Source organism: Mustelus asterias, chromosome 18 (genome assembly GCF_964213995.1).
Source record: "Mustelus asterias chromosome 18, sMusAst1.hap1.1, whole genome shotgun sequence".
In the NCBI taxonomy this organism is placed as follows: Eukaryota; Metazoa; Chordata; class Chondrichthyes; order Carcharhiniformes; family Triakidae; genus Mustelus; species Mustelus asterias.
The window spans coordinates 42,727,458-42,754,662 of NC_135818.1; positions in this window are offsets into that span (position 1 = coordinate 42,727,458).

Genomic DNA, 27,205 nt, shown 5'->3' on the forward strand with positions numbered 1-27,205 from the left:
AAAGATGGGTTGGTGCAGACTTGATGGGCTGAATGGCTTCTTTCCGTACTGTAGAGATTCTATGAATAGCAAGAAAAACTGAGCATATTTGGATGCTATCTTTTAACATAGGATAAGTAAATCTACCTCTTATAAAAAGGAAAGTATATTTATTAGTCACAAGTACAGCTTACATTAACAATGCAATGAAGTTACTGTGAAATTCCCCTAGTCGCCACAGTCCAGCATGTCTTTCAGAATGTGAGAGGAAACTGGAGCACCTGGAGGAAACCCATGTTGACATGGAGAGAACATGCAAACTCCACACAGACAGTGACCCAAGCCAGGAATTGAACCCAGGTCCCTGGTGCTGTGAAGCAGCAGTGCTAACCACTGTGCTACCGTGCCGCCCCCAACCACTGTGCTACCGTGCTGCTCTTATGTATGCCACCCTTACTTATGTTTAAGTAATTTCATTACTGATTTGATTTGATTCATTATTGTCACATGTATTAGTATACAGTGAAAAGTATCATTTATTGCGTGCTAAACAGAAAACATAATGTACCTGGGAAGGAAAGGAGAGAGTGCAGAATGTGTTATAGTCATAGCTAGGGTGTAGAGAAAGATCAACTTAATACGTGGTTGATACATTCAAAAGCCTGATGGCAGTAAGGAAAAAGCTGTTCTTGTCTCGGTTGATCCGTGTCCTCAGACATTTGTATATTTTTCCTGATGGAAGAAAGTGGAAGAGAGTAGTAGTAGGAAGTAGTAGTGGAAGTGTGGACAGTGTCAATGGATGGGAGACTGGTTTGAGTGATGAGCTGGGCTTCGTTCATGACTTTTTGTAGTTTATTGTAGTCTTGGCCAGAGCAGAAGTCATACCAAGCTGTGATACAACCAGAAAGAATGTTTTCTAGAAGTTGGTGAGAGCTGTAGCGGTAGCGGACATGCCATTTCCTTAGGCTCCTGAGAAAGTAAAGGCATTTGTGGGCTTTCTTAACTATAGTGTCTGCCTGGAGGGACCAGAACAAGTCGTTGGTGATCTGGACACCTAAAAACCTGAAGCTGTCGACCATTTCTGCTTCATCCCATTGATGTAGAAAGGGGTATGTTCTTCACTATGCTTCCTGAAGTCGATGACTATCTCTATCGTTTTTTTGACATTGAGGGAGAGATTATTGTCATTGCACCAGTTCACCAGATTTTCTATCTCTTTCCTGTATTGCGTCTCGTCATTGTTTGAGATCCAACCCACAAGACTGGTGTCATCAGCAAACTTGAAAATCGAGTTGGAAGGGAATTTGCCCACACAGTCATAAGTGTACAAGGAGTATAGTAAGCGGCTGAGGATACAGCCTTGCAGAGCACTGGTGTTGAGGATGATCGTGGAGGACGTGTTGTTGCCTATCCTTACTGACGCGGTCTGTGGGTTAGGAAGTTTAGGATCCAGTTGCAGAGGGAGGAGCCAAGCCCAGGTCAAGATGTTTGGAGATGAGTCTTGTAGAAATAATGGTGTTAAAGGCTCAGCTGTAGTCTATGAATAGGAGTTTGACATAGGTGTCTTTGTTATCTAAGTTTTCCAGGGTTGAGTGCGGGGCAAGGGAGATGGCATCTGCTGTGGACCTTTTGCGGCAATAGGCGAACCGTAGTGGGTCTGGGCAGTCTGGGTGTCAGGAATTAATTTGTGCCATGATGAACCTTTTGAAGCACCTCATAATGATGGATGCCAGAGCCACTGGATGTTAGTCATTAAGGCACGATGCCTGGCTTTTCTTTGGAACCAGAATGATGGTCGTCTTCTTGAAGCAGATAGGGACCTCAGATTGGTGTAAAGAGAGTCTGAAGATGTCTGAGAATACCCCCGCGAGCTGGTCTGAGCAGGATCTGAGCGCTCGTCCGGGTACCCCGTCTGGGCCAGTTGCTTCCTGTGGGTTGATTTTTGAGAAGGCTGCTCTGATGCCGGCAATGGTGACCTCGGATACAGGTTCATCCGAGGATTCCCAGATGGAGAGCGTGCTCTCACTGACCTCTTGCTCAAAACAGGCATAGAATACGTTGAGCTCATCGGGGAGAGGTGCATTGGAGCTGACGATTTTACCTGCCTTCTGTAATGTTCTAGCTGTAATGTTATTGCTTATTTTAGCACCAGAACTTGTAAGCTAAACATGTTAAACATGCAAAACTGATTACCTAACAGTTATTGATAGGCTGTGAAAAATGTTTACCACGATATTCATGAGTGGAATTATTTGTGATAGACAGTGATTAAACCAAGCACATCCTTACGGTAATTATTTTGTTTCTTGCACATGCATTTAATTTCTGGAAAATTTCTACCAAGATTATGTGGAGCTTTACTTTGTCATCCTACAAAGGGGGCAATCTGCATCCATATTTGCTTCAGATCTTCTGACTGAAGTTATTGTATCTGCATTTAGAGCTCTTGAGTCAATCACTGTTTAACTTTAAGTGATGAAATGATTAGAGTCTGCCTTCCTTTTTGGACCAGCTAAAGACAAAACTTGATCCAACCTTACCTTTTTAATTTGTGAGAGTGAAAAGCATTTGTAGAAATGAGGAGGAACATCCTGCCCCACTGGAGACTGAAAGGGCTCCAGGCGACACCTTTTCCAACATGGGAACTGGAGGAGTAGGCCATTCAGCCCTTCGAGCCTGTTCCACCTTCAATGAGATCATGGTTGATCTGTGGCCTAACTCCATATACCTGCCTTTGGCCCATATCCCTTAATACCTTTGCTTAACAAAAGTATATCTATCTCAGATTTAAAGATAGCAATTGACCTCACATCAACTGCTATTTGTGGAAGAGAATTCCAAACCTCTATCACTCTTTGTGTATAGAAGTGCTTCCTAACATCTCTCTTGAATGATCTGGCCCTAATTTTTAGATTATTCCCCCTAGTTCTAGAATCTCCAACCAGTGGAAATAGTTATCTTAATCTACCCTGTCTTTTCCTGTTAGTATCTTGAAGACTTTGATTAGATCGCCTCTTAACCTTCTAAATTCTAGAGAAAACAGGTCTAATTTGTATAATCTTGCACAATTAAACTCCTGAATCCAAGTATCATTCCATGCTGCACTCCCCCCAAGGCTACCATATCTTTCCTGAGGTATGGCGCACAGATGTGCTCACAGTACTCCAGGTGGGGTGTAACTAGGATTTTGTATAGTTGCAGCATAACTTCTGTGTCCCTGTACTCCAGTCCTCTAGATTTGAAGACCAGCATTCCATTAGCCTTCTTGATTATGTTCTGCCCCTTTCATGGCATTTTAAAGATCAAAGAACCTGAACTCCCAAATCTATTTGGACATCTACTGTACTTCATACTGTCTAGAAAGTACTCTGACTTATCCTTTTTTGGTCCAAAATAAATAACTCCACACTTGCTTAGATTGAAAGCCATCTGCCACAGTTCTGTCTATTCACCTAATCTATCAATATCCCTCTGTTATTTTATGCTTTCATCTACACTGTCAACAGTGCCACCTAACTTTGTGTCATCAGCAAATTTAGATATATGATTTTCTATGCCATTATCCAAGCCATTAATAAATGACATGAATAATTTAGGCCTTAACACATATCCTTGTGGGACACCACTAGTCACATCCTGCCAATTTGAGTACCTATCCATTATCCCTATTTTCTGTCACCTGCCACTCAAACAATTTTCCAGCCATGTTATTAATTTGCACTCAATTCCAGGAGTTTTTACCTGAGTTAGCAGTCTCTTATGTGGCGCTTTATCAAAGGCCTTCTGGAAGTCCATAGAAATAACGTCCCTGTCCACTACCTTAGTCAGCTCTTCAACAAATTCAGTGAGGCATGTTAAGCATGACCTACCTGTCTTGAACCCATGCTTACTCCCTCTGATTAACTAAAAATTTTCAAGGCATTCAGTTACTCTATCCTTGCTTATATGCCAGAATTTTACCACCTCGTCCGCCCGAGGCTCTTAGCATAACTGCAAGTCACACTTGGCCACACCTCACATCATATACACCGCATTGGAACCATTCAACAACTCACACGACTGTCACTGGCAGACTCCCTTCTTTCCCATTGAAGCTTGGACATAGCGACAAATTGTTAGCTGAGGAGGCTGTGTTCACTTGCACATCCCCTCCTCTGTGGAAGAAAATCTGCAGGCTATCACAGGAAGGGGAAAGTCATGGCCTGATGAGTGACATCGCTGGAGGAAACCTTGCACTTGTTTCTTCGCATCTATCCTTCTTCTTCTCTGATTTCTATCTCACAATATACATTTTGCATGACAACCGACAAATGTATTCAGTGAACATTTCTTCCTCTGCTGTCCCTTCACATTCAAAGCTAAACTTTGTCCCTCTTTCATTTCACGTTGGAAATTTTGACACTTCAGAAAGAGGAGGTCAGTCTTCCAAAAGACTCATTGTTATTCAATTTGACCCAAATGTATCTGCGGGGACTATAAGTTGATGGTAAACTAGGTTGCAAAACTGGACAGGTACTCTGTTAGAGGGGTTCAGAAAACCCTGGGATTTTAAAAACCAGTAAGATTAGTAAACGAGGGAAATTAACTTAGAATAAAGACCACAATGTGCTTCATACATATTTTATACAAAGACATTCACAAAACTACTGCTATGGAAATTAAATACATATTTTAGATTAAACAAGTATTTTTGAATGTATTGTGCACCTTGGCCAAAATGCAAACTGCCGTGGAGCATAATGGGAAGAGTAAACTGGACAGGCCACAGTCTTCGGAAACAATAAGCCACAGAATACAGTTATGTTATCACAAAAGTCATGGAGAGTTCAAATTCTCATACTCTAGAAAATGAGTAGAAGTACTCATGAGCTATATAAAGTATTCAATTCCACTGATAAAAATATTCAATCCTTACTGATAATAATGCTGAATGAGACGGTGGGAACATCACCTTTTCAACTTTGTGTCCTACAGTGAGAGAGCAAGCTTTGAACCTTACGGATTTACATAAGTGAGGTTGCTTAGCAACAGTGGATAGAACTTCCAGGTCCTCTAGACCAATGAATTGCTAATTCTATTAGGAGGTGTGATACAATTGGCCAAGGTAAATAATATGCATTAATGTGAATGGAGCATTCAGTTAGGATGACAGTTAGGCGGGAGAACTGAAGTTTCAAAAATGTATAACTGTTTTGCCATTGCATTGTAAACTTCAGAAAGGAGTTGGCATGTCCGGCTGCCTTTCTCTCACCATGTGTTGGTAAATAAATATGCCTTTAGCCAGCATACTGTCATTTGCAAGTCTTTGTGTTTAGCTGGATTCAGCTCAATACTTAGCATCTTAGAGAAAACCCCCGCTTCAACTGGCATAGTCAAGAAGGATTGGTCACCGGAATCTGATGGCAAGACATGTCTCCTAGAAATGGGTGAGTACCTTTTGATTACCACCCACTAGATAGAGGGGTTATGCATCAGGCTGCTGGAAGCCGGAGGTTGAGCTAGTCAGACCGGGGCAGGGGGTATGATTACATTATGACTGAGTAAAGGGATCGCGCTTAATCCAGAGGACCGAGGATGGACTCTTGGATCGGCCTGGGGAGCGAAGCAAAAAAAAAAGCCATGCAATAGATAAAGGCATTAGAAGTAGTGTTGCGCTTAATGCAGGGGACCAGGGATGGACTCTTGGATCAGCCTGCTTAGCAGAGCAAAGAGCCGTACAACTAGAGGGCATCACGGGATGGCAATCGCACAATACTTAACACCTGAGAGAAACACCCACTTCATACCCCATCCCCAAAATAGAGGATCCGTTGCTGAAGTTGGCTGGGGGCCTGACATATACCAAATTGGACATGAGCCATGCTTACTAACAGTTAGAACTGACTGATGCATCAAGAGGATATGTCACCATAAATACTTAAAAGGAGTTGTATCAATGTACACGTCTACTGATTGGGGTCTCATTGGCTTATGCCACCTTCCAGCGAGCTATGGAGAGTTTGTTACAGGGTTTGCCCAGAGTTGTTGTTTATTTAAATGACATTTTCATAACAAGATCCACCAAAGAGGAACGTTCGGCCAATTTGGATGAAGTTTTGAAAAGATTTCAGGAGGCAGGAGTGAGCCTAAAAAGAAGAAATTGCACCTTCCAAGCAAATGAGGTGACTTATCTTGGTTATTGGGTAGATGCTCAGGGATTACACTCCATGGAGGATTAAATGATAGTGATCAAGAAGGCACCAACCCCAAGGAACACCTCAGAACACAATTTTTTCCTTGGGATGGTCAACCTAAATCTATCAACATTACTAGTACGATTACATGTGCTGTTAAGTGCCAGAGATGGTGTTGGAAAATACCACAAAAAGACAAACAACCAAGTTAAGTTCAGTCAACATCCTTGTTCGTGCATTTCAATGCCTCTCCAAGAAGATAGTATTTACATGCGATGCATCACCATATGGGGTTGGGGCTATGTTATCCCACACAGTGGATGACAGGTCTGAAAGACCCATCAGATATATATCAATACTCCCAGATAGAAAAAAGAAAGCTTATCTGTTATCTTCTTCATCAAGATGTTTCATCAATCCATTTCTTTAAAATCGACAACAATGATTTGCAGGGAAAGAGAATCCACACGTTTTTCAACTGGTTCGCCGCTTACAGCAGATGAAAATGGTATTACAGAATGTATTCTTCACTTTCCTTCCAGTGATCTTTGTTAACACAAATCAACTTTTTGATCTCTCACTCTTCTGAAATAAACACCTTACATGTGAGTTGCCATTGTCAAGCTCGTCTGAGAATTCTCCAGGAATCATTTTAGGCATCAGTGGAAACTCCTTTACTCGCGCTATGTTTATGGGACATCAACATCTCCACTGAAGCTTTTGAAATATTCATACAATGACTTTCAGCAAAGAAAACTGGAATCCCGAGGACAAGGATTTAGACCTTTATACAATTTAGGTAAATTTCTCCATCTGCAGCAAGACATTGTGGGTGGTGGTGGGGGCACACGGAGACAGGGATGGTGTGGGAAGGTAGGATGGATAAAGGAAAAGTGAAAACATCGGTTGTTGCTGAGCGTGCTTGTGTAAAGGTCCCGAGGGGACGCCTGAGAAAAAGATTACAGTGTAAAGTCATTCTTCCACGCTAATCCATCTTTATGTTTGCTTGAGGTTTTTGTGGGCCACTTAATTATTAAAATGATCTTTTTTATTGCAATAGGTTTCATCACATTCAATAATGGCAGTTCTCTATCGTTTCCGAGGCAGCGGGAAGTGGAGATAGAATCAATGGATGGGAGGCTGGTTTGTGTGATGGATTGGGCTACATTCACGACCTTTTGTAGTTTCTTGCGGTCTTGGGCAGAGCAGGAGCCATACCAAGCGCTGATGCAACCAGAAAGAATGCTTTCTATGGTGCATCTGTAAAAGTTAGTGAGAGTCATAGCTGACATGCCAAATTTCCTTTGTCTTCTGAGAAAGTAGAGGTGCTGGTGGGCTTTCTTAGCTATAGTGTTGGTATGAGGGGACTGGGACAGGTTGTTGGTGATATGGACACCTAAAAACTTGAAGCTCTCGACCATTTCCACTTCATCACCATTGATATAGACAGGGGCATGTGATCCGCTACGCTTCCTGAATTCGATGACAGCCTCCTCATTTTGTTGACATTGAGGGAGAGATTATTGTCACCGCACCAGTTCACCAGATTCTCTATCTCATTCCTGTACTCTGTCTCGTCATTGTTTAAGATCCGACCCACGACAGTGGTGTCATCAGCAAACGTGAAAATCGAGATGGAGGGGAATTTGGTTATGCTGTCATAGGTATATTAGGAGTATAGTAAGAGGCTGAGGACACAGCCTTGTGGGGCACCAGTGTTGAGGATGATCGTGGAGGAGGTGTTGTTGCCTATCCTTACTGATTGTGGCCTGTGGGTTAGGAAGTTCAGGATCCAGTCACAGGGGGAGGAGCTGAGGCCCAGGCCACAGAGTTTGGAGATGAGTTGTCCTGTTTCGTGATTGACTTGGGTGGGAATTTCCGGTCTCGCCCGAGCAAGGCTGTAAAATCCCACCCATCTTCCCACAATGTTCATAAATCATCAAAACAATTGAACAAATGAAATTTAGCCACTTATATTTGAGAGATATCGCTGGTGTGAGAAAAGGAAGAAATCAAAGTTGAACTTGTGTGCTCAGGAGGACAATTGTCATTTACATAATTGTCACTGATTGTGAAGTTGCTCAAGTAGTTTGAAAACACCAGCAACGAATTTAAGATTGGGATGGCCTTTCTAAACGATATCTTCACCCTCACTATCCATCTGCTGCACACCGTTGTTTAACACTGATGCACTGAACTAATTCTCATATCACCTACCATATCTAGGTAAAATCTTTATTTCTTTACCATGCTACCATGATAGCTAATAGTCATAAAAAAAACCTCTCTTCCCTACACTCTATCCTTTTTTTAAATTATCCAACTTTATGCAGCAGAAGTATCAAGTCTAAAGTGAGCATCCTGATACATCCAGCAACTAATATCAATCATCTAATCTAACAGTTGCTTGGTAACAGAATCCATTGTAGTGGAATGATATATTGAATGAAACTTATCTCTTTATCTTATGTTCATTGACATTGAATGTACATCAGATAGTGTGGATCAAAGTACTTGATAAGAATTAATGTGATACTATGGAACATCAGAGAAATTTAACAGAGAATTTTCAAAATGGGAGCTGGAATGTTACAGGATTCTTGTTGTCCTGTTTCGTGATTGACTGTTTTAAATTCATTTGTGGGACATGGGCGATGCTGGTTGACCATGAGTTGCCCTTGAGAAGGTGGTGATGAGCCGCCTTCTTGAATCGCTGCAGTCCACATGCTGTGGTTGACCCACAATGCCGTTAGGGAGGGAATTCCAAGATTTTGACCCAGAGACTGCGAAGGAACGGCAATATAGTGCCAAGTCAGGGTGGTGAGTGGCTTGGAGGGGGTGGTGTTCCCGTGTATCTGCTGCTCCTGTCCTTCTAGATGTAAGTGGTCGTGGATTTGAAAGGTGCAGTACACCTTGCTGCTACTGAGCATCGGTGGTGGAGGGAGTGGATATTTGTGGATGTGATGCCAATCAAGTGGGCTGCTTTGTCCTGGATGGTGTCAAGCTTCTTGAGTTTTGTTGGAGCTGCACCCATCCAGGCAAGTGGGGAGTATTCCATCACACTCCTGGCTTGTGCCTTGTGGTGGATAGGCTTTGGGGAGTCAGGAGGTGAGTTACTCATAACTTATTACTGCATAACACAAAGTATAATAAAGTATTAAAATCCTGATATATAATGGACTCTGTTGAGCCAGGTGGGTGATGTACCCTACACCAATAACACCATCCACCTTCATATAAACAAAAGCGATGGAGAAGAAGATGAATTAACCACCAGCTTCAGTAAAAATAAAAACAGAACTTAGTTATGTATATGAACAATACCAGGGATGACAGATTTATTGTAAATAGCAAAGCCCTCGACAACATAAACAATTTAAGTTAAAACTTGGATATATCATCAGCTACAATGGACAAACTGATAAACATACCCAGATGAGAATAGGAATGGTAAGAGCCTACCTTGCATGTATTATGTCTTGCCATACAGACAATGAATGCAATGATATAACCTACCCATCTGCTCATGACATTAGTGCTAACTCTTCCAATTAGGCACAATGGATGACAAACCTAGAATAATTGGAAGTGCGGAACCTAATTGCTGACATAGTTACCAGGCAGATCTGCTTGGAGCGTGTAAGGAATCCAACTTCAGATAAATGATTCTTTGCAGTTCAGGCTCATGTGTGTCATTTGACATAGGTTTATTACAGTTTCCAATGGCATAACAACTATCGCTGTTAACTAGTAAAAATGTAAACCATTTACTTTCCTTGCTGATCCAAGCTGATCTTATTGCAACATGTAAGATCCTGAGGGGACTTCGTCTGTTGAATACACAAAGATTATTTTATTTTATTATTTATTAATTTATTATTGTCACAAGTAGGCTTACATCAACACTGCAATTAAGGACCCGATTCTCCCGTCGCAACCCGCAACTTTTCTGGTGGGTCTGGTCGGGAGAATCGCGTCGTCGGCCTTTTTCCAGGATCTGCGCATGTGCCGGGAACACATGCGCATCTCCCAGAGCTAGAGAACAGTCGGAGACCAGACCATGCTAGAAACCGGCGGGAAGAAGGTAAGTGATTTGAATCGTTTTTTAATATAGTTTAAATATGTTTTGCATGTCATTGTTGGGAACTTGCCGGTCCTGATAGAATCTCCCATCCCGCAAGGAGAACTTTATTCCGGTGGGGTTTAAAGTAGTTCCCCATGTTCAGGGAACTAGCAGGAGACACCGCCAGAATGAAGGGGGGGCAATCGTGGGCCCCCCACGGGGTTGGGCGGTAGGGTGGGGTGGCACCCCTGGGCTTGGGCACACTAGCTGTGCCAGCCTGTGCCCTCTGGCACTGCCCAAGGGGCAAAGTGCCCATGCCCAGGGGGCACCTTGGCACTACCCACCAGGCACTGGGCAGTGCCAAGGGGGCAGGGCCTATTGTGGGTAAGGCCTAGGTGTGATCAGTGGGGGGAGGGGTCCCGCTGCCACTCTGCATGGGGATCGTTCTGGGCTGGAGGGAAACCAGTGATTGGGGCGGGCTGGGGGGGGCCTGCCTCCCGGGAGGGTGGGGGGGGGGTCTGACCCCATGGGTTCAGCGGGAGGGGGGGGTCTGCTGTGGTGAGGGGGGTGGGGAGATTGCCTCTGGTGGCGGGGAGGGGGGGGTGGGGTGCGTGGTGGGCTGGACATCGGGGCACTCCGGGACGGGGGGGGGAGGGTCAGGGCTGGCCCGGGAATGGTTGTGGGGGCCTTGATTGGGCCGTGAGGGGTGCTGGAGGGGCAGCACTGCAGAAGTCCCGGGCTGGCCAATGATCGAGCTGGCCAGCAAATGGGGAGACTGACAGATCAGGGCCACCATGCATGCACAGACTCCCAGAGCTGTCAGACTCTGGCGTGAATAGGCCCCACCCCCCAGGTTTTTAATGATATTCCCAATTGTGACCTCTGCATTGCGCAGAGTGTGGGAGATTCGGGTGAGAGGCTGCACTGAAAAAACAGTCGTGATCTAGAACAGTTTTCCCACCAATTCAGCACTTTTGGGAGAATCGCCCCCTAAGTTACTGTGAAAATCCCCTTGTCGCCACCCTCTGGCGCCTGTTTGGGTAGACTGAGGGAGAATTTAGCATGGCCAAGACCAGACCTAGGGAATACAGTTTAAGCATAAAAGATTTCTCTTTGAAGGTGGAGATAAGGAGCACTGTTTTTCTCACAGAGGGTTTTCAGTCTGTGGAATTCTTATACCCAGAAACTAGTGGAGGCTCGGTCATTGAAGGCTGGATTATACAGATTTTTGATAGATAAAGAAGTGAAGGGTTAGCGGTACAGACAGGAAAGTGGAACTGAGATCACAACCAGATTAGGCAAGATCTTATTAAGTGGCAGAGCAGGTTCAAATTTCCCTGAGAACACTTCTAACTCTAAATAACCTCTGCTCTTCTTTACACCCTTTGGTTGTTTCATTCTACACAGTTCTTACACATTAATTTAGTCACCCTGATGTGACAGCTTATTGGTCCAGATCTTTGATTGTGTATGCATTGACCCTGTCCATGAAGATCTCTGCAAACTGACTCTTTTGCAACATACCAACTGAGGTTTCTGATCCTGGCTGTCTCATTGAAGGGTCAGAGCAGGCATTCACAGAGAAGATCGACAAGGGTTGCTGTATTCAGATATGTTTTTTAGAGGCTGAAATCTTCCTGTAAATGAGTAGGTGAGGTGGGTGAGTGAGTGGGTTAAGTGGATAAGTGGGTAAAGGTACGTGCATGGGTAGTCGGGTGGTCAGAGAGATAGTTGGGAGGATAATTGTTGGAACCAGGTTGGAGTAGTCGGGATGGGGGGGGTGGTGGGGGCGGGGGGAGGGGGGGAGGTGGGGGGGGGGTGCGGGAGTGGTGATGTTGGTGGTGGTACTCAGTTCAGTTACACTGGCTAATCACAGATTTAAACTGGGTATTAATCAGTTTTGATGTGGAGATGCCGGCGTTGGACTGGGGTAAACACAGTAAGAAGTTTAACAACACCAGGTTAAAGTCCAACAGGTTTATTTGGTAGCAAAAGCCACACAAGCTTTCGGAGCTCTAAGCCCCTTCTTCAGGTGAGTGGGAAACTCACCTGAAGAAGGGGCTTAGAGCTCCGAAAGCTTGTGTGGCTTTTGCTACCAATTAAACCTGTTGGACTTTAACCTGGTGTTGTTAAACTTCTTACTGTATTAATCAGTTTAGCATTTCCTGGGTAATCTAGGGCCAGGTTTTACAACTCCTCCAGCCAGGTGGGACAATACAGTCCAGCTGAAGTAAATAGCAATTTAAATGGACTGCCACATCTGCTGGTGGGAGACATGCCCAACGGTGCATTCCTTTACAGGGCAGTAGGCTGACTCCTGCAGAGTGATCCATCCTTCCACAAGTGAAGACATCCATGATGGAAGTAGACGCATTAAATTGAATTAGTCTCAGAGGCACAAATACAAAAATTCCAATGCTCCAGTTGTACACAGTGTCGATCAGGCCCAGTCAATTTTAAACCTGGACATGGGTTCTTTCTACAACTACCTGCGAGAGGTAAATGGGAGACAAAGTCAGGCTGCTTGCCTGGAGCCCTGCTTCTCTTCTCAGGTCAAGCACTGACTTGAGGTCCATTTCAAAAGCTGTATAATTAAAGGAGTTTAGATAGCTCAAATCATGTGATAGGCTGGTTTCAGCTTGAGCTATTTGGCCAACTAAGCCCCTGTTTGAAATGCATTGTGTTTTAGAGCAGGTAACAGTGGGGCCATTAACATCACATTGAAGATTAGGAGGTACAAACAACAGCCTTTATCCATAGCTAGCTGGGGAAGACATCAAGTCTGCTAATCTATTGCTTGGTCTGGCTGGCTATATGATGCAAAAAGTGTTATATTCCAGGGGGTGTGAGGAGTTAGCCTTTGTTCACTTTCAAACTACTCAGAAACTTCCAGAAGCCAGCATGTGATTAGCTGGAACCATTTTATCAGCCCAGCAATTGTCCATTTTGAAAAAAAAACACAGAAAAATACATTTTATAAAGTAGCCAGGTTGATGGATATATCTAAATGTATTTCTTCCTGTCTCCTGTTGGGAGATTTTAGCGTGTGTATGCATCAGAATTTCCATGGCAACCTGACATGCATCTCCCAACTTACATCCCACCTCCAACAATCCAGATACCAGAAGATTTGGGCCATTGTCTTAACACGTTGTCACTCTATTTATTTTATCTAACTGTTCTGTTTTTCGATTGTAAGTTTTGGATGTCCTCAATAAATGACTGTGTCAGATGTATCCTTATCTTAGCTTGTCTGACAGTCATTGTTCTGCTGGACTCAGTTTAGTTCCCATTCTAAAGTCAACACAGGTGGAAGAGCACTTGATCAGGAGTTGAATACCTGCAGCTCGGAACATGTTCCTACTCAGAACTATAAAATACAAACCAATATGATGGCAAAACTATTTTAGGTTTGCTATGTAAAAACTGCTTTTGGGAAAATGGATGTCTGAATTTGTATTACTGTCCCATTATAATATTTTGTTCTCCATTCACTATAAGGTCACTGAAAATGTTGATGATTCAAGCAGGCTTTAATCTCCATCTATGATACCTGCATCCCTAGAAAAGCATTCATCTTTTCCCAACCTGACTGTTCATCATGTAACGACTTCTATTTTCACTCACTCAAGTTCATGAAGAGCATATCTGAGAAACGTTTGGTTTAGCCAGGTCCAGATCACCAACTTTGGCTGAACCACATCACTGCCACCTGCCTGCCATCATTAAATTCTGCCTATGGTGTTTCTTCTTCTCTTCATCAGTTCTCTGTCCAAAGGCAGCTCTGACCCACAGTGCCACGACCTTCACCATGGGTAGGGCATGGAGGCAGGTTCTGAATCCACCCCTTCCAGAACAAGGAACAAATCCCGTGCTATTGGCACCAGCCCCACCAGTCACCCAGTCAACTGAGTCAATCTGTCCCCAAGGAGTATGAGTTGCTTAGGCAACATACACTTTTACAGGCATATTGTAACCTGGAGCATTGAATGGTGATGTTAGAGGCTCCAATTTATTTCCATCATATGGTGTCCAGGAAACTCTCCTGCCCTGACCACCTGCCAAACAGTTCACTCTTGGCTGCAGAGAACAGTGCAAATCCCCCTCATCATACTCGACCCTACAACCACTACATTCCCTTTTGCTCCTCCTACTTGAACAGTTTCCTGTACCATGGTGCCATGGCCAGTCTGCTCATCCACCCTGCAGACCTTACTTTCGTTTACATAGGTTACAAGCACCTAAAATCTGTTTGACAATTGCAAAGTCTGAGGCTCCTCCACTACTGACTGCTTGGTCAATTTACCTGCCTCACTCAGGGTGATACCTTCTTGTCCCTCAGCACTGACCATAACAGATGATCCCATTCTAAGAGGTGTAACAGTTTCTAGTGCAAAGTGTCTAGGTATTTCTTCCCCTCCCTGATGTTGTGCCCTGTCTGCAATTCAGCTTCCAGAGCAATGATCCTGATTCAGAAATCCTCTAGTTGCTTCCACTTTCTCCCAATATGTTTGTCCTGGATCACGTTAGCATCCAGGGGTTACCACATTTTACAATTGCAACACAGCACCTGTCCTTCCCTTGTTACTTATGTTGTTTAGTTAATTTACTTCTTTACTTAACTGAAAATAATTCCTGATGGACTTCATCCGAGGGAGGGAAAAGAAGTGAGAGGTGAGATGGTTGATTCATTTGTTTTAATTTTCCAAAGTTTCCTCGATTCAGAGTAGGTTCCATTAGGTTGTAAAATAACAAATGCGATTCCTCAAAAAAAGATGGAGACAGAAAGCAGGAAACTACAGGACACTTAGCCTTATATCTGTCATAGAGAAAATGTCAGAAGCCATTGTTAAAAACAATGGCCAGAGTTTTATCGTCCCACCCGCCGCGGGAATCGGAGCGGGCGAGGGGCGGACCATGGAAAGGTCTATTGACCTCAGGTGGGATTTTATGGTTTCGGGACGAGCGAGACTGTAAACTCCCACCCACAATGGCGGGGCACCCAGATAAATTCAAGATAACTTGGGTAAAGTCAACATGGTTTTGTGAGAGAGAAATCGTGTTCAACCAATTTAAAGGAGTTTTTTTAAAGAAGCAACATGTGCTGTAGATAAAGGGGAACCAGTGGATGTACTGCACCTCAATTTCGAGAAAGCATTTGATAAGGTGCAACATCAGAGGTTGCCGCATGGCATGGGGGTATCTTCACTTCCTCTATACACTTGATGGCATTCTTGTGTCTATCTCAGCTGTCCTCCCTTTTATGTACCCGATTAATGTCATGGTGCAACCATGGCGGCTTGCCACTGTTTTGCTGCCTCAGGTGGGATTTTCCATTTCTGTCTGCCGTGGGCATCATGGTGGGTGAGAGGAGAAAATATAATTGGAGCGCAAAACGTCAGGTTTATGTCAGTGTGAAAACAGGTCACGATTGTCCACTCCAGACTTCGATGGTGGCACACATTCCCAACTGCGCCATGTCGGGAACAACATTTCAATACATCTGAGCATCGTAATTTTGAATATTATGAAGGCAGTTCACTGGAATCACGCACCCACAAGGGATCAAAAGGCTATGCTGATGTCAAAGTCAACCGGCATTATTCACAATCAAATTCAAGGAATGTGCTCTTGACAAACTGTTGTTCATTCGTGACTTTGAGGTACGTTTGCCTAACTTCAATTGTGTATCCCTCACGGCTCCTCTGACTCCACACCGGGTTACACAGGCAACAGCGCAATCATTTCAAGATGGTTTCAGAGTCAAGGCTGTGTGGTGAACCATCGTTGGTTCCCACTGTGGGATTGTTCTAATGTTGTTGTTGGGCTAGGGTGGGATTGATACACCTGTGGTTGTTACTGTTGTGGCACATCCCAGTCGGGCTCCGCCTCCTGGGAGAGGTATAAGACCCCCTGCTCGGGCGGGACCTCTTCAGTCTGGGATAGTGTGTTAAAGTTCTGTTAGTTCCATTGTTAGTTAATAAAAGCCTTCTTTTACCGAAGCTTCGTGCCTCGTGTCCAATTGATGCGCATCAATTTTATTAACTAACATTATGCTCTCGACGGAAGAAAAAAAAGAAAGGAGAGTATGGAGCAAATCCTAAAGCCAGAACGTCTGACGCTAGATCCACGTGCGGTGGGCGCTTCTAACACCTTCGACCACTGGCTGAAGTGTTTTGAAGATTACCTGGCAGCCTCCGCAGCGGTCACCACAGATGATGACAGACTCCGGGTCCTCCATGTGAGGGTAAGCGACACAGTCTACCTCGCGATCCGTGCGGCCACCACTTACCCGAGGGCCCTCGAGCTTTTAAAAAAGCGCTATACGAAACCTCCCAACGAGATCCACGCTCGTTACCTCCTCGCTACACGACGTCGGCAATCGGGCGAAACCATGGAGGATTACGCCAATGAGCTCTTGCAGCTAGCCAGGGGCTGTGACTGCAAAGCTGTGTCGGCTGAGCAGTACATGTATGACCTCGCCCGAGATGCGTTTGTGGCCGGGGTCGGGTCTTCATACATCCGTCTCAAGCTGCTAGAAAAGGGAAATCTCAACCTGACCCAAGCTATGGAATTAGCTGAAATGCTTGAGGCGGCTTCGAAGAGCTTGGTCCTGTATCCGGAGGATCACGTGGAGACAACGTGGCAGGAGCAGTCACAAATCCCTCCTCGCCCCACGGGCTCGAAGTGCAGTGTTATGGAGTGCTCCCATGTGGACCAGACGACGGCTGCAGCCCCATGCGGCCCGCGGTGCTATTTCTGCGGAGGAGCCAAGCATCCACGACAAAAGTGTCCCGCTAAAGCGGTAGTCTGTAACCTATGCGGTAAAAAGGGGCATTATGCGAAGGTGTGCAGATCGAAGCCCAAGAACGGCAGTGTGGCCTGTGACCCTTCAGAACGGGGATCATCACCATCGTCGTCAAAGTACTCATGGGGTTCGTCCACGTGCGAGTCCAGGACGACGCCATTGCGGTCGACGGAGTCGGAGGAGGATGACCACCAGGAGTCGCTATGTTTGGCGCCCTCACCCATGTGCGATTCATGGGGGTGGCCATTTTGGTCGACGATGACCATGAGCGACCAGCAGGGGTCCTCAGCATCGACCTCAGCTGCCTGCAGTGACGTTCACAGACCAACGGTGGCGTCGATCACCCTGAACCAGGCTAAGCACCACAGGCTTGACTGTTCGATGATGGATATACAGGTAAATGGTCGTGCAATTTATTGTCTGTTTGACAGCGGGAGCACTGAGAGCTTTATTCACCCTGACACTGTAAAGAGGTGTGGACTCCAGATTCAACCTGCCAAACAGACAATCTCTATGGCATCAAGGTCCCGGTCTGTCCCTGTGCTAGGACGTTGTGTGGTAACCTTGAAAGTGCAAGGCACAATTTACGAGCGATTCAGGCTCCTTGTGTTGCCGCATCTTTGCGCACCAATTCTCCTCGGACTAAACTTTATGGTCCACATGAAGAGTGTGATCCTACAGTACGGTGGGCCACTCCCTTCGCTGACAGTAGGGGAACAGCTGCAGTCTCCAAATTGTCCAAAGGGTCCCGCATGCAATCTTTCTACATTAAAGATCACCACACCCTCTTTATTCAAGAATCTGGTACCAGGCTGCAAGCCCATCGCTACTAAAAGTAGGCGTTACAGCACTGAAGATCGGATCTTCATCAGATCTGAGGTTCAGCGACTCCTCAAAGAAGGGATCATACAGCCCAGTGTTAGTCCGTGGAGAGCACAGGTTGTGGTGGTCAAGAGCGGGAACAAACCCCGGATGGTCATTGATTACAGTCAGACCATTAATCGATATACGCAGCTGGATGCGTATCCCCTCCCGCGCATATCTGATATGGTCAATCAGATTGCGCAGTACCGGGTGTTCTCCACCATAGACCTTAAGTCCGCCTACCACCAACTCCCCATTCGCCCAGAGGACCGACACTACACGGCCTTTGAGGCGGATGGTCGTCTGTATCAGTTTCTTAGGGTTCCATTTGGTGTCACCAATGGGGTCTCGGTCTTCCAGCGTGCTATGGACCGAATGGTGGACCAGAACAGGCTGCGGGCTACCTTCCCATACCTGGATAATGTCACCATCTGCGGCCGTGATCAGCAGGACCATGACACAAATCTCCAGAACCTTTTACGCACTGCATCTCGCCTGAATTTGACCTACAACAGGGAGAAGTGTGTATTCCGTACGCGCCGGTTAGCCATCCTGGGATATGTGGTGGAAAACGGGGTCATTGGCCCTGATCCAGACCGTATGCGCCCCCTTACTGAACTTCCCTTGCCCGCTAGCGCAAAAGCACTGAGAAGATGCCTAGGCTTCTTCTCATATTATGCGCAGTGGGTCCCCAACTACGCGGACAAAGCCCGTCCGCTTATTAAGTCCACGACTTTTCCACTCACGCCAGAGGCCCAATTGGCCTTCAAGGAATTGAAACACGACATCGCGAAAGCCACGATGCACGCGGTCGACGAATCCATACCTTTTCAGGTGGAAAGCGATGCATCTGATTTCGCCCTGGCCGCCACACTAAACCAGGCGGGCAGGCCCGTCGCGTTTTTTTCCCGCACCCTCCAAGGCCCCGAAATTCGGCATTCAGCGGTGGAAAAGGAGGCCCAGGCCATTGTGGAGGCCGTCAGACACTGGCGCCATTACCTGGCGGGAAAGCGGTTCACCCTGATCACGGACCAGCGATCCGTGGCGTTCATGTTCAACAACATGCAGAGGGGCAAGATCAAGAATGATAAGATCTTGCGGTGGAGAATTGAACTCTCCACCTATAACTACGATATCATGTATCGTCCAGGGAAACTCAATGAGCCCTCGGATGCCCTCTCGCGCGGAACATGCGCTACTACGCAGGAGGATCGCTTGAACGCCCTCCATAATGACCTGTGCCATCCTGGGGTCACTCGGCTCTACCACTTTATCAAAGCCCGCAACCTGCCTTACTCGGTGGAGGACGTCAGGTCGGTGACAAGGAGCTGTCGGATTTGCGCGGAATGCAAACCGCACTTTTACCGACCTGACCGGGCACATTTGGTCAAGGCCACTCGCCCCTTCGAGAGGCTGAGTGAGGATTTTAAGGGCCCCCTTCCCTCAACAGATCGGAACGTGTACTTTCTGAGCATAATAAATGAGTACTCCCGGTTCCCATTTGTTGTCCCCTGCGCGGACACGTCGACTGCCACGGTGATCAAGGCATTCCGTGATCTTTTTACCCTGTTCGGGTACCCCAGCTATATCCATAGCGACAGGGGCTCGTCGTTCATGAGTAATGACTTGAGGCAATTCCTGCTCTCATACGGGATTGCCTCTAGTAGGACCACGAGTTACAACCCTAGGGGTAATGGACAGGTGGAAAGAGAGAATGCTACAGTCTGGAAGGCTGTCCTATTGGCGCTGAAGTCCAAAGGCCTTCCAGTCTCCCGTTGGCAGGAGGTCCTCCCTGATGCGCTTCACTCCATTCGCTCCCTCCTGTGTACGGCAACCAATGCTACTCCCCACGAGAGGATGTTCTCATTCCCTCGGAAGTCGTCCTCGGGGATATCTTTACCAGCCTGGTTGACGTACCCAGGACCCGTCCTCCTGCGGCGACATGTAAGGGCCCGCAAGTCCGACCCCTTGGTCGAACAGGTCCACCTCCTCCACGCCAACCCTCAGTAACCCATCGTTATCAATCCCAGGATTGCGGAGTCAATCCTGCTTAGGAGTGAAAGTAATAGGGCAATTGTTATGGGGGATTTTAACTTGACTAATATTGACTGGAATTGTTATAGCTCTAGCTCGTTAGAGGGGTCAGTTTTTGTTCAAAGAGTGCAGGAAGGTTTTTTGACTCAGTATGTAGACAGGCCAACTAGAGGTGAGGCTATATTGGATCTGGTGCTGGGAAATGAGCCAGACCAGGTGCTAGACTTGGAAGTTGGTGTGCATTTTGGTGATAGTGACCACAATTCGGTTACGTTCACCTTAGTGATGGAAAGGGATAGGCATGAACCTCGGGCCAGTGGTTTTAGCTGGGGGAAGGGTAATTATGAGGCTATTAGGAGAGAATTAGGAAACATAGGTTGGACTAGGAGATTACAGGGACTGGGAACGTCCGACATGTGGAGTTTTTTCAAGGAGCAGCTACTGCGAGTCTGTGATAGGTATGTCCCTGTCAGGCAAGGAGGAATTGGTAGGGCTAGGGAACCGTGGTGCACCAAAAAAGTTTCTTTGTTGGTTAAAAAGAAAAAGGAGGCTTATGTTCGGATGAGACGTGAGCACTCGGGTAGTGCACTAGAAAGCTTTAGATTGGCTAAGAGGGAGTTGAAGAGCGAGCTTAGAAGGGCTAAAAGGGGACATGAGAAGACTTTGGCGGATAGGGTTAAAGAGAATCCTAAGGCGTTCTATAGGTATGTCAAGAACAGAAGGTTGGTTAGGGCAAGTTTAGGGCCAGTTATAGATGGCAGAGGGAAGTTATGTGTGGAACCGGAGGAGATTGGTGAAGCATTGAACCAATATTTCTCTTCGGTGTTCACGCAAGGGGACATGAATATAGCTGAGGAGGACACTGGGTTGCAGGGGAGTAGAATAGACAGTATTACAGTTGATAAGGAGGATGTGCAGGATATTCTGGAGGGTCTGAAAATAGATAAATCCCCTGGTCCGGATGGGATTTATCCAAGGATTCTCTGGGAGGCAAGAGAAGTGATTGCAGAGCCTCTGGCTCTGATCTTCAGGTCGTCGTTGGCCTCTGGTATAGTACCAGAAGATTGGAGGTTAGCGAATGTTGTCCCATTGTTTAAGAAGGGGAACAGAGACTTCCCCGGGAATTATAGACCGGTGAGTCTCACTTCTGTTGTCGGCAAGATGTTGGAAAAAATTATAAGGGATAGGATTTATAGTTATTTGGAGAGTAATGAATTGATAGGTGATAGTCAGCATGGTTTTGTGGCAGGTAGGTCGTGCCTTACTAACCTTATTGAGTTTTTTGAGAAAGTGACCAAGGAGGTGGATGGGGGCAAGGCAGTGGACGTGGTATATATGGATTTTAGTAAGGCGTTTGATAAGGTTCACCATGGTAGGCTTCTGCAGAAAATGCAGATGTATGGGATTGGGGGTGATCTAGGAAATTGGATCAGGAATTGGCTAGCGGATAGGAAACAGAGGGTGGTGGTTGATAGTAAATATTCATCATGGAGTGCGGTTACAAGTGGTGTACCTCAGGGATCTGTTTTGGGGCCACTGCTGTTTGTAATATTTATTAATGATCTGGATGAGGGTATAGTTGGGTGGATTAGCAAATTTGCTGATGACACCAAAGTCGGTGGTGTGGTAGACAGTGAGGAAGGGTGTCGTAGTTTGCAGGAAGACTTAGACAGGTTGCAAAGTTGGGCCGAGAGGTGGCGGATGGAGTTTAATGCGGAGAAGTGTGAGGTAATTCACTTTGGTAGGAATAACAGATGTGTTGAGTATAGGGCTAACGGGAGGACTTTGAATAGTGTGGAGGAGCAGAGGGATCTAGGTGTATGTGTGCATAGATCCCTGAAAGTTGGGAATCAAGTAGATAAGGTTGTTAAGAAGGCATATGGTGTCTTGGCGTTTATTGGTAGGGGGATTGAATTTAGGAGTCGTAGCGTTATGTTGCAACTGTACACAACTCTGGTGCGGCCGCACTTGGAGTACTGTGTGCAGTTCTGGTCCCCACATTACAGGAAGGATGTGGAGGCTTTGGAGAGGGTGCAGAGGAGGTTTACCAGGATGTTGCCTGGTATGGAGGGGAGATCCTATGAGGAGAGGCTGAGGGATTTGGGATTGTTTTCGCTGGAAAGGCGGCGGCTAAGAGGGGATCTTATTGAAACATATAAGATGATTAGAGGTTTAGATAGGGTGGATAGTGATAGCCTTTTTCCTCTGATGGAGAAATCCAGCACGAGGGGGCATGGCTTTAAATTGAGGGGGGGTAGTTATAGAACCGATGTCAGGGGTAGGTTCTTTACCCAGAGGGTGGTGAGGGATTGGAATGCCCTGCCAGCATCAGTAGTAAATGCGCCTAGTTTGGGGGCGTTTAAGAGATCCGTAGATAGGTTCATGGACGAAAAGAAATTGGTTTAGGTTGGAGGGTCACAGTTTGTTTTTTTTAACTGGTCGGTGCAACATCGTGGGCCGAAGGGCCTGTTCTGCGCTGTAATGTTCTATGTTCTATGTTCTATCGTTAAGGATGAGATTTCTAAATTCTTGGAAGTGCAGGGTCGGATTAAGACAAGTCAGCATGGATTTAGTAAGGGGAGGTCGTGCCTGACAAACCTGTTAGAGTTCTTTGAAGAGATAACAAATAGGTTAGACCAAGGAGAGCCAATGGATGTTATCTATCTTGACTTCCAAAAGGCCTTTGACAAGGTGCCTCATGGGAGACTGCTGAGTAAAATAAGGGCCCATGGTATTCGAGGCAAGGTACTAACATGGATTGACGATTGGCTGTCAGACAGAAGGCAGAGAGTTGGGATAAAAGGTTCTTTCTCAGAATGGCAACCGGTGACAAGTGGTGTCCCGCAGGGTTCAGTGTTGGGGCCACAGCTGTTCTCTTTATATATTAACAATCTAGATGACGGGACTGGGAGCATTCTGGCCAAGTTTGCCGATGATACAAAGATAGGTGGAGGGGCAGGTAGTATTGAGGAGGTGGGGAGGCTGCAGAAAGATTTAGACAGTTTAGGAGAGTGGTCCAAGAAGTGGCTGATGAAATTCAACGTGGGCAAGTGCGAGGTCGTACACTTTGGAAAAAAGAATAGAGGCATGGACTATTTTCTAAACGGTGACAAAATTCATAATGCTAAAGTGCAAAGGGACTTGGGAGTCCTAGTCCAGGATTCTCTAAAGGTAAACTTGCAGGTTGAGTCCGTAATTAGGAAAGCAAATGTAATGTTGTCATTTATCTCAAGAGGCTTGGAATACAAAAGCAGGGATGTACTTCTGAGGCTTTATAAAGCACTGGTTAGGCCCCATTTGGAGTACTGTGAGCAATTTTGGGCCCCACACCTCAGGAAGGACATACTGGCACTGGAGCGGGTCCAGCGGAGATTCACACGGATGATCCCAGGAATGGTAGGCCTGACATACGATGAACGTCTGAGGATCGTGGGATTATATTCATTGGAGTTTAGGAGGTTGAGGGGAGATCTGATAGAAACTTACAAGATAATGAACGGCTTAGATAGGATGGACGTAGGGAAGTTGTTTCCATTAACAGGGGAGACTAGGACGCGGGGGCACAGCCTTAGAATAAAAGGGAGTCACTTTAGAACAGAGATGAGGAGAAATTTCTTCAGCCAGAGAGTGGTGGGTCTGTGGAATTCATTGCCACAGAGGGCTGTGGAGGCCGAGACGTTGAGCGTCTTCAAGACAGAAATTGATAAATTCTTGATTTCTCGAGGAATTAAGGGCTATGGGGAGAGAGCGGGTAAATGGAGTTGAAATCAACCATGATTGAATGGTGGAGTGGACTCGATGGGCCGAATGGCCTTACTTCCGCTCCTATGTCTTATGGTCTTATGCCTATGTGGCATATCCTGACGGGCGAGAGGACACAGTCTCGATCCGAGACCTGGCGCCCGCAGGGGATGTAGCAACTCCTGTCGCTCCCATACCCCCAGTGACGAATCCCTTATCCCTTATTTCTCCCCCGGACGTGGCACGGACAGCACCGGGACCAGTGCTTAACAGTTTTACTCCAATGCACAGCTTGCCTGAGCCCCGAAGATCGGCGCCATCGCAGAATGTATCAGGATCCCCTGCACTACCACTTCATCAGGGTCAACCGGCCTGTGAGTCCGTGGGAGAACAGCTGGACGCTGTTTTGGGGAGAACGCCACCGCAAGCACCTGCTCCGGTGTCACCGCCGGTATTGAGGAGGTCACAACGACGGTGCGGTCCTCCAGACCGTCTGAACTTATAATCTGTTGACATTTTAGTCTGCTTTCGTACCCCGCCGGCCTTTGTTCTCAAAGGAGGGGTGAATGTGGTGAACCATCGTTGGTTCCCACTGTGGGATTGTTCTAATGTTGTTGTTGGGCTAGGGTGGGATTGATACACCTGTGGTTGTTACTGTTGTGGCACATCCCAGTCGGGCTCCGCCTCCTGGGAGAGGTATAAGACCCCCTGCTCGGGCGGGACCTCTTCAGTCTGGGATAGTGTGTTAAAGTTCTGTTAGTTCCATTGTTAGTTAATAAAAGCCTTCTTTTACCAAAGCTTCGTGCCTCGTGTCCAATTGATGCGCATCAGGCTGTATGTACAAGACCAGTGGTAAGCTTGGGGCAGAGGGAGAGGGGGGGTGTTGAAAGAAAGTTGAGGGTGAAGGCCTAACTGGGGCAGTGGAGGAGACAAGACAGAAGCCAAGGGGAGGGTCTGGAGGGAAAGGTCTGTAATAATGGGAATAATGCAGTCAGATACATGAGCAGAGTGAGGAATGTCTTCAGGGTCAGAAAGGGGAGTCGGGGACAGTATGGGGAGTGAGCTGAGTAAAGAAAGTTTAGATTGCTGAGCTTGCAAAGACTGTCCTTGTCCCAGTCCAGGAAAGGGGAGGACATGTCAGTCCATTGTCAGTCGTACCCAACAAGGTGCACAGAGCCTCATCACCACCTCACGCATATCAGTTCAAAGGGTTTCAGGCACAATACTGGAGCACACATGGCATAGTTAAAGTCAGCAGCCTATAGATCATGAATAGGTAGTGTAGGGGTGGGCATTCTATGGTCTTGCGGGAGGTTGGGGTGGTGTATCAACGTGCAACTATGCAATAGGTCTCAAGTGAGGAAGGGGTGAGGTCAACATGGGGCGTCAACAAATTCACCTTAAATGCTTCAGAGGAGAAAATAGGAATATCCACCACAATGTCAATGGGATCAAGGATTACATGGAGAGGACATAGAGTTATTGGAGGGAGGGAAAACTGTACCTAGAATCCCTGCAGTGCATAAGGAGGCCATTTGGTCCATCAAGTTTGCACAAACCCTCCAAAGAGCATCCCAACCAGGCCCACCCCCTGCCCCAACCTCTCAACCCAACACATCTATCATATCTAACCCACCTAACATATGCACTAGGGGTAATTTAGCATGGATAGTCCTGAGGAAGCCCACACAGACACAGGAAGAATGTGCAAACTCCACACAGACAGCGCCTCAGGCCTGAAATTGAACCTGGGTCCCTGGCGCTGTGAGGCAGCAGTGCTAACTACTGTGTCGCCATGTCACCCCATACATGATGCTGCTCCAAGTGGGTTTCCCGAGTCATACAGGGAGGGCTGAAGCTGGTCTACTCATAGAACATCAGCATCACCATCTTGCGACCTGAAGCAGTGGCTCAGTAGGAAATGAAACTTTGAAATCACTCTGGTGGGAAGAGCTCTTTGGGTTTCTGGGAGGAGTGAATCACTGCACAGCTTAGCCAACTTAAGGACACCCACTGATATCTGTATTCCCAAATGTGGAGGAATGTACAGCTGAGATATGTTAGCCACATTTTAATAATAAAAGGTGCATTTAGGAGCCTTAATTCGTAAAGTGCATTTATGCAAAATTAGTTCTGATTTGAACTGTGTGAAGGAGCTGGTGAAGGGTCCTTACTTGGGTCTGCACCGCCGACCTCATCATCAACACAGGCATGGTCCCACCCCTCTCCAGCCAGCTCAACAATTGCTCCTCATTGGGAATAAGGGCCTTGCACTTAGGCAACCCACTCCCAGCCTGGGACCTGTCTCTCATGTTGTGTGCGAACTTGTCCTGCATAAAGACAGGTGGCAAGAATGTGATCAGGATGCATGCCAAGGCAAACAATAAGGATGTCCGGCTTGTGTGGATGCTGAGTGGAGCCACGCACAGGATGAGTACACGGGCTGTATAGGATGTGATCTTAGATGGAGATGTCAGGCTGTGTGCATGAGAGAGTGCTTAATGATATCCCTTGACCTGGCAGTGCATGAGATTCCTGTGGAGACTCAATCTCTGAATATCTGATGGGCTTGTAAAAGTTTGAGTTGGGGAGTGATGAGAAGGTTGACTTCCCCTGGCAGGATGAGATTGTTCATCCTTTCCCTGCATTGGGTAGCTGATCTCTAATGGACTGAGTTGATGTTCACCATCCTGGCCACCTCCTCCCAAGATGCAGTTGAGAGGTTTTGGACCTTATTTGACCATCAGAGCACCGGCCAGTGAACCTCAGTGGCATCAAGAATTTGATCCAGTGACATAACATTGAACTGAGGGGCTGCAGTCTTCTTCCCATTGGGAGCCACCTCGCTGTAGCAGCTCTGGGCTGCAGACATTGAGAAAGCTGTGTGCAGGTGTGGTATAAATATGGCTCCCACTGCAATGATCCATTTAGGTTACAGTAGAGTGGGTGAATCACAGGCCATCGGGCCGCGATACAATGTGTTTCATGTTGATGCATATTCGATGAGGTGAGCAGGGTACAATCCGGTGTGGAAACCCGCCCTTGCACTGGCAGGAAAAATGTTGTTTTTCCTGCTCACCACCGCACTTAATCTGCGGAGCAGAAAATCCTGCCCTTCCATACTCCAGGACTGTCCCCGGACAATTGTGCCACGACGCACCCCCACCAAAATTCCAAACTGACCCTTGACCAGTTGGCAGCAAATTCATTAACAAGATCAATTGGTCTCTCCACACACCCCTCCCACCCCACCCCCCCACCCTCCCACCCCCAACTGTTCCTGCTAACGTCAAACTGACTGTCCACCCAGCACTAACATCTATACCTGCCCCCATCAAGGCCCAAAAATTTTGACATATATGCTGGAATCCTATCGCCCCCACCTACCACGCGAATCGGAGCGGGCGAGGGGCGGACAGTAGGAAGGTTCGCTGATCTTCGGGCGGGATTTTTCGGCCTCGGGTCGAGCGAGGGCATAAAATCCCGGCCACAGATTCAGTCAATGAAAATCAGTGCACCACATGAGGCTGATCCTGTGATCAT